The following is a 7,880-nucleotide window of genomic DNA, read 5'->3' on the forward strand; positions in this document are numbered from 1 at the left end:
AGATAGATAGATAGATAGATAGATAGATAGATAGATAGATAGATAGACAGATAGATATCTTATTAGTTCTGTTTCTCTGGACAACCTTAACTGATATATATATACTCCTTTGCTAAACATTTTCTGGTGTTCAAAAGTATTTGAGTGAACACATAGAAGCATATCTCTTGCATTAATGTTTTTTATATATATCATAATTAAAAAATTAGACCATTGTAAAGCAAATTTTAGAAAGTTCCTAAAGTTATGAAAGAAAACCATGCCCTATAGCAATAGCCAACTACAAGAGGGATATTTTAAATTTTTTTAAGTGGGACTTTTTTCTGGTTAGAAGAATAATTAATTCTAAAAATACAATTTGGAAAATATGGGACAGTATTTTTAAAATCATATGTAATACCATATCCCAGAAATAATCATTGATAATATTTAGGCATACTGCTTTTTAATCCTCTGTTTTTGCATGGCTATTGTTAACACAATTGAATTCTGTGTGCACATGAACACACACACATTTGCACATGCTGGAGTTTTTTTCAACTTAATACTATTTTCCAAACATTCTTTCTTATCAACAAATATACATAAAATTCCAGTTTTAATAGCCTCAACATAGTCCATGGTAGAAATGTGCTACAATTTATTTACCAATTTCTCTAGTATTAAACACTTGGATTTTAGAAAGAATACGATGATAAACACCTTTGTACATAAATCTTTGTCTAAATTTCCAATTGTTTCTTTAGACTAGCTTCTGCAAAGAGGATTTCCTGGGTTCGAGTAAGAACATTTTAAGACTCTTGTGAAGTATCCATTTATTCAATCCACAAATATTTGTGGAGCCCATATTAGAATCAGGCACTGAGGTAGACACTGGCCATTCAGTGACGAGAAAGACCCAGTGGTCTAGTGAGAAGGAAGAGAATTTTAAAAGCAATGATAGTCCTCATGATAACTGCTGTGATCGGGAAAGCATAAAGTACCACAAGAACACACAGGAAGTGAAACTGTTTTGGTTGTAGGGTTGCAGGAAGGCTTCCCAGCAGCAGTGACACCCACCTAAACTAAAACCTAAGAGAAGAGGAAGAATGAGCCTGATGAAGACTGGACTGAGTAGAAAGAGGCAGAAGGCACAGCATCTAGACAGACTTGGAGCAAGAAAATGGATGGCACTTGGGTGGATGATGGTCCTATTGTTTGATACGAAAAACACAAAAGAAGGAGCAACTTTATCTTGTTTTGTTTTGTTGCATTTGGTGGAGGTGGGGAGGAAGGAAGAAAGATAAAGAGCTAAGCTTTGCACCATTGATTTGAGGTGCTTTTGGAAAATCCACTTAGGTCAAAAATCCAGTTTGATATATTAAATTGAAGCTCAGAAGAGATATATGAGCTGAAAATAATCAGCAAATAATAGTCGAAGCATAGTATCGATAATATTACCCAGAAAAAAATTGTTGACTGAGAAAATAAATAGGTCAAGGGAGGAATCCTAACAAATACCAACTGGCAGATCACCTGATGTCAGGAGTTCGAGACCAGACTGGCCAATATGGCGAAACCCTGTCTCTACTAAAAGTACAAAAATTTACCGGACATGGTGATGGGCACCTGTAATTCCAGCTACTCAGGAGGCTGAGGAATGAAAATTGCTTGAACCTGGGAGGTGGAGGTTGCAGTGAGCCAAGATCGCACCACTGCACTCCAGCCTGGACCACAAGAGTGAGATTCTGTCTCAAAACAAAACAAAACAAAACAAAAAGAACACAAACTTTAAAGAGTGAGCAGAAAAAAAGCCCACAAAAAAAGGACAGAGCAGGTTCAGCCAAAGATATAAGAACATCAGAAAGAGAGAGGTGTATGCTGGGGTTTCACATGTAGCAGAGCAGCTCCCTCACTGCTGTCTATTGAAAGTCAGCTGTTAACTTTTTCTTTTTTAAAGAGAGTGGTGTACCAGAAACCAAAAGAGGACCGGGTTTCAAAGAGGGAATAATCAATAGTCATTGGATGATAACCCAAGAAACTTGTTGCTAACCTTGGCAAGAATAGTTTGGGCCAATAATGGAAGTTAAAAAACACACTTCAATGGGTAGAAGGGTGAGTAAAAAATGAGAAAAAAGAGCTGGGTGAGGTGGCTCACGCCTGTAATCCCAGTACTCTGGGAGGCCGAGGTGGGCAGATCACAAGGTCAGGAGATCCAGATCACCCTGGCTAACACGGCGAAATCCCGTCTCTACTAAAAATACAAAACATTAGCCAGGCGTGATGATGGGCACCTGTAGTCCCAGCTACTCTGGAGACTACGGCAGGAGAATAGCTTGAAACCGGGAGGCAGAGCTTGCAGGGAGCCCCGATGGCGCCACTGCACTCCAGCCTGGGCAACAGAGCAAGACTCCATCTCAAAAAAAAAAAAAAGTGAGAAAAGAGAGACAATGAAGATTGCCAGATTGCCTCCCAAAAGCATCGTATGAGTTTATGCCATCAATAGTATACTTCAGTACCTATTTACTCTTTGTCAATACTGTTTATATAGTTTATAATTGCTAATTTAACTGTTAAATTGCCGGGCGCGGTGGCTCAAGCCTGTAATCCCAGCACTTTAGGAGGCTGAGACGGGCGGATCACGAGGTCAGGAGATCCAGACCATCCTGGCTAACACAGTGAAACCCCGTCTCTACTAAAAATACAAAAAACTAGCCGGGCGAGGTGGCGGGCGCCTGTAGTCCCAGCTATTTGGGAGGCTGAGGCAGGAGAATGGCGTGAACCCGGGAGGCGGAGCTTGCAGTGAGCTGAGATCCGGCCACTGCACTCCAGCCTGGGCGACAGAGCAAGACTCCATCTCAAAAAAAAAAAAAAAAAAAACAGTTAAATATCACTTTATTTAATACTTGTTCATTACTGATACTGCAGAAGGAGGCATTTTGCAGGATCTGTGTCGGATCCCTGCAGTGCTGATGACAGCAAGTGACCACAACTTATCTATGGCCGCTTCTGGAATTCATGTTCTTATACTACAGTGAATCCCCGCCAACTTTTGCATATCACAGAAGCACACCTTTTGAGAATTAGAATGGAATTCAAAGATTCCTTCAGAGAACCTAGTGAAACTCACTACACAATCAGGGAAAGATGAGAGGAGGGAGGACTGACTGTAGCACGGAAGACTGCAGGGAGAAGTGTCACTCTTGTATCCAGGCAGGGGCAGATTCTCACATAGATGAGAGGATGACTGTCTATATAGTGTTCTCAGGAAAACCAGGACAACTTTTCTCCCCCAAATCATGTTTCTCTACCTTTACCTTCTCTAAAATGCTTAAAATTATATTTCAAGGACAAAAACTGTGATTCCACAATTAACTTTTTTAAATTGGTGCTTAAACACAACTTAACCACAATATACATAGATAATATTAGCCCCTTTCCTGAAAGCAGGTTTTCAGGTATAGAAGATTAAATTAGAATATAGGTCCAACTGATACAACAAAGGCCAAAGGAAAGTAATTTATCATGATACGGTTCAAATGTCAGCAGATCAGGGCAGTTATAAGGGCTCCACAGGGATGGTGTCTTAGGTATCTGATTGCTGTGCCTACCTAAATACCCACTCTTATTTGGGGTCCAAGACATATTTCATACATGCAGCAATCCTCACAACAAACCTTCCAATCATCTCAATTTCATTAATTAAGAGATGAGGCACATGGAGTAGAAACGGCATGTCCAATGTCACATAGTTATTTAGAGGAAGAATCAGGAACAACCTATACTTCCTAATTCTTAATTCAGTTCTCTTTCCACAAAGTTCTTGAAGTGATACAAAAGCGGGGAGAAAAAGAAATCTAATGATGATAAATTCTCCAGAATTTCTAGTTTTTCCTGAAGTTTATCTGGTTATAAGGAGTATTTTCCAACAAACAGGAAAAAGGAACGCAAGACTAACTTTTCGTTAAGTCAAAACAGAACTTCTAAAAAGACATAGTTGTTCCCTCTCAGCCACCTTAAAAAAGGGGGAAAATATAGATTCCCATTTCCCTAAATAACTCCACTCCCATCACCACCACCACCAATCACTACCACATGACAAAAGATTAATATCTAAGACCTAGCTTAACCTTGGAGAATTTTCTTGAGAAGCAAATATCTTGAGAGTTGTATCTCTTTGACTAAGAAGTAGTTCTATTTGGGTAGGGAAATGATATCAACACGCGTGCAGCCTGGGGAATGACTGGAGGGAAAGATTTGTTCACCACTGCATCTGCAGGGATGATAGTGATGCCCGGCACACAGTCGAAACTCCACAAATAATCATTGAGTGAATAAGTGAATAGCTAAATGAATAAATAGGTGATAATTGTATAAAAAGACTTCTTTCCTTTGCAGGACTTGCATAAAATGTATTTATAAGTATCAAAGGCAGAAAGAGGCCGCACAGCCAGGTCAATGGTGTAATATGCTAAAAATATCCCTATGGACATGAACTTCCTTTGGAGTGAAACAATGATGGTGGCTGAGGGCTCACCTAGAGTTATGGCACCTGTGTACCTAAATCTAAAACAGATACCATGGTTTCATGAACTCAAATGTATTTTGGCAATAATGGTACAGAACACTGCCACCCCTAGACCTGAGCAAGTGATGTCCCTGCTCAGAGTTCTGTGCCTCCACCCCAGCCATCATTCAGGTGTTCCTATCCCTTCCCCATGAGAAAATCACAGGACACAGAAGACATGACCCTTTAGAGTCTAAATACCTCTTCTTGGCCATATTCTGGGTACCCAGGATTTCAGAATTCCCTGCACAAACATCCCCAAACCCACTTTTAAGATCTGCATGGGCCTCTCTCAAGGATTATCTTCCCAGAAGCAGATATCCCACCTGTGTACACAACTCTAGGCCCAATGGGTGGACAAAAGATCACTGTTTGCCTAGACTGTAGACATGTGGGCTAACATGTCCACATCCTCATGTATAAGGCTCCTTAGGGTATGTGATGGATTGAGGGATAGGAAAAGAAGGCGGGTAAATCACAAGGTACAAACCAAAGGCTGCAGAGTGAATCTCCCTGAAGCAGCACATTCTAACACAAAACTATAAAAATCAAGAGTTCAAAAGTAGATTTGGGTATATGTAGGAATTTAATGTACTATATATGTGGTATTTCAAATCTATGGAGCAAAAGTGAATTTTTCAGGAGGTGGTATAAGAACTACTGGCTATCCATTTGGGGAAAAAAAATAAACAGATGTAGATCCCTGTGTAAAAATTAAGTTATTTTGGGACATACTCCTTTTACCCATGTAGTTCAAAATAGAGCTGCTAATCTGCAGAATCCTCACTCCCACCCCCAGCCACCAAAGGTGGAACCCAAGCTGGGCTAATCCAAGCAGCCTGCACCCATGGCCACCACTTATTAGTCCAAGGAAGAGCCACCTAACTCACACTGAGTCAAACAGAGCCCTTCCCAGGACACTCGAACTTGGGAAAAGATAAAGAGAGAAAAGTGCATTAAGTCCAGCTCCTCTCAAGAGCATACGTAAGATGTGAACATAGGAACTGTAAGCAACCATCCTTATAAGAACTACATGTTTACACCCTTCCTTGATGCAAACTCTCCTCCCATTACAGACTGCTTCTGTCTTCTTTCACAGCTAAGCTATTCCTATAGCCTCATCTCATAGAGCATTTTTTGAATTCTCTATCTTGGCACACACCAAACCATTTAGAGTGTCAGTTTATTGTTCATTCATATAACCAACACTTTTTTGACAGCAACCCTTTCCGGAGTTAGGGCTACATCATCACTAAAATCAATCTCTTGCCTCAAGAAGCCTATAGACTGGCAGAGGACTGGAGTGGTTGGACCGTGTGCCCTAGAGACAGACTGCCTGGGTTGCAATTTACCAGTTGTTAACTTTGTGACTTGAGCAAGATACACTCTGTGACTTTGCTTCCTCATCTGTAAAGTGAAGCTGATGATAATACTTGTGAGAATTAAATGCATTCATTAATGTTTGGAATCACACCTGGCACATAGGGCTCAAGGACAGCTTCTTTCAATTCTTTTTTAAATTGGCAAATAAAATTGTATATATATATATATATATGGTATACAACATAATGTTTTGAAATATGTGTATATTGTAGAATGGCTAAATCAAGCTAATTAACATATGCAGTACCTCACATACATATGTTTTTGTGGTAAGAACACTTAAAATCTACTTTCAGCAATTTTTAGAAATTTCTGTTGCAGCTGGGTGCAGTGGCTCACGCCTGTAATCCCAGCACTTTGGGAGGCTGAGGCAGGTGAATCACAAGGTCAGGAGTTCGAGACCAGTCTGGCCAACATGGTGAAACCCCGTCTCTACCAAAAATACAAAAAACTAGCCGGGGGTAGTGGCAGGTGCCTGTAATCTCAGCTACTTGGGAGGCTGAGGCAGGAGAATAGCTTGAACCTGGGATGTGGAGGTTGCAGTGAGCTGAGATTACTCCACTGCACTCCAGCCTGGGTAACAGGGCAAGACTCTGTCTCAAAGAAAAAAAAAAAAAAAGAAATTTCTGTTGCAAAGACATTACTGTTAGCTATAGTCACCATTACAATAGATCTCTTGAACTTATTCTTCCTATCTAATTAAAATTTTGTATCCTTTAACCAACATCTCTCCAATCCCTTTCCATTCCCCTCACAAGCCTCTGGTAACCACAATTCTACTCTGCTTCGATAAATTCAACTTTTTTATTACACAAATAAGTGAGATTATGTGGTATTTGTCTTTCTGTGTCTGGTTTATTTCACTTGACATAATGTCCTCCAGGTTCAACTGTGTCATCACAAACGGCAGGATTTCTTCCTTTTTTAAGACTGAATAGTATTCCATTGTGTATATATGCCATGTTTTCTTTATCCATTCATCTAAGGATGGGTACTTAGGTTGATTCCATATCTTGGTTATTGTGAATAGTGCTGCAATAAACATGGGAGTGCAAATATCTCTTTAACATACTGATTTCATTTTCTTTGGATATATGCCCAGTAGTGAGACTGCTGGATCATATAGTAGTTCTATTTTTGGTGTTTTGAGAAACCTCCCTACTGTTTTCCATAATGGCTGCACGCTGTGGAATTTACATTCTCACCAACGGTGTGGAAGAGTTCCCTTCTCTTCACCTTCTCACCAATGGTGGTTATCTTTTGTCTTTTTGATAATAGCCAACCTAATAGTTTGTGCGGTGATACCTAATTGTGGTCTTAATTCGCACATTCCTGATGATTAATTATGTTGAGTATTTTTTATATACCTCTCGGCCATTTGTATGTCTTCATTTGAGAAATGGCTATTCAGGTCCTTGGCCTATTTTTTAATCAGGTTATTTGGGTGCTTTTGGTATGTGAGCTTCTTAAACATTTTGAATATTAACCCCTTATCAGATGTAGAGTTTGCAAATATTTTCTCCCATTCCATAGGCTTTCTCTTCACTCTGTTTATTGTTTCTTTTGCTGTGCAGAAGCTTTTTAGTTTAATATAGTACCTTTTGTCTAATTTTGCTTTTGTTGCCTGTGCTTTTGGGGTCATATCCAAAAATTCCTTGCTCACAAGAGATGAAAAGCTCTCCCCTGAGTACTATGTTCGCTCTTTGGGTGGCAGGATCAATAGATGCCCAAACCACAGAATCACACAATATGCTTTCATAACAAATTTGGACATGTATCCATGAACCTAATTTTTTTAATGGTCTCAACTGGGTATGTAAAATTGTAAAATTATGATGATGATGACATTTCACCTTGGTATAAAAAGAAATGTCTGTTGAAAATAAACCCCTTTTCAGAAAGAGAGAAAGAAAGAAAGAAGAAAGAAAGAGAGAGAGAGAGAGAAAGAAAG

General features: G+C 39.6%; 1 gene segment (V, D, J or C); it reads right to left on the minus strand.

Annotated features, from left to right (window-relative positions):
* Window positions 1-7,880, minus strand: part of LOC111554728 — a 19,233-nt gene that overhangs the window by 9,663 nt on the left and 1,690 nt on the right.

Source organism: Piliocolobus tephrosceles, chromosome 6 (genome assembly GCF_002776525.5).
Source record: "Piliocolobus tephrosceles isolate RC106 chromosome 6, ASM277652v3, whole genome shotgun sequence".
NCBI lineage: Eukaryota > Metazoa > Chordata > Mammalia > Primates > Cercopithecidae > Piliocolobus > Piliocolobus tephrosceles.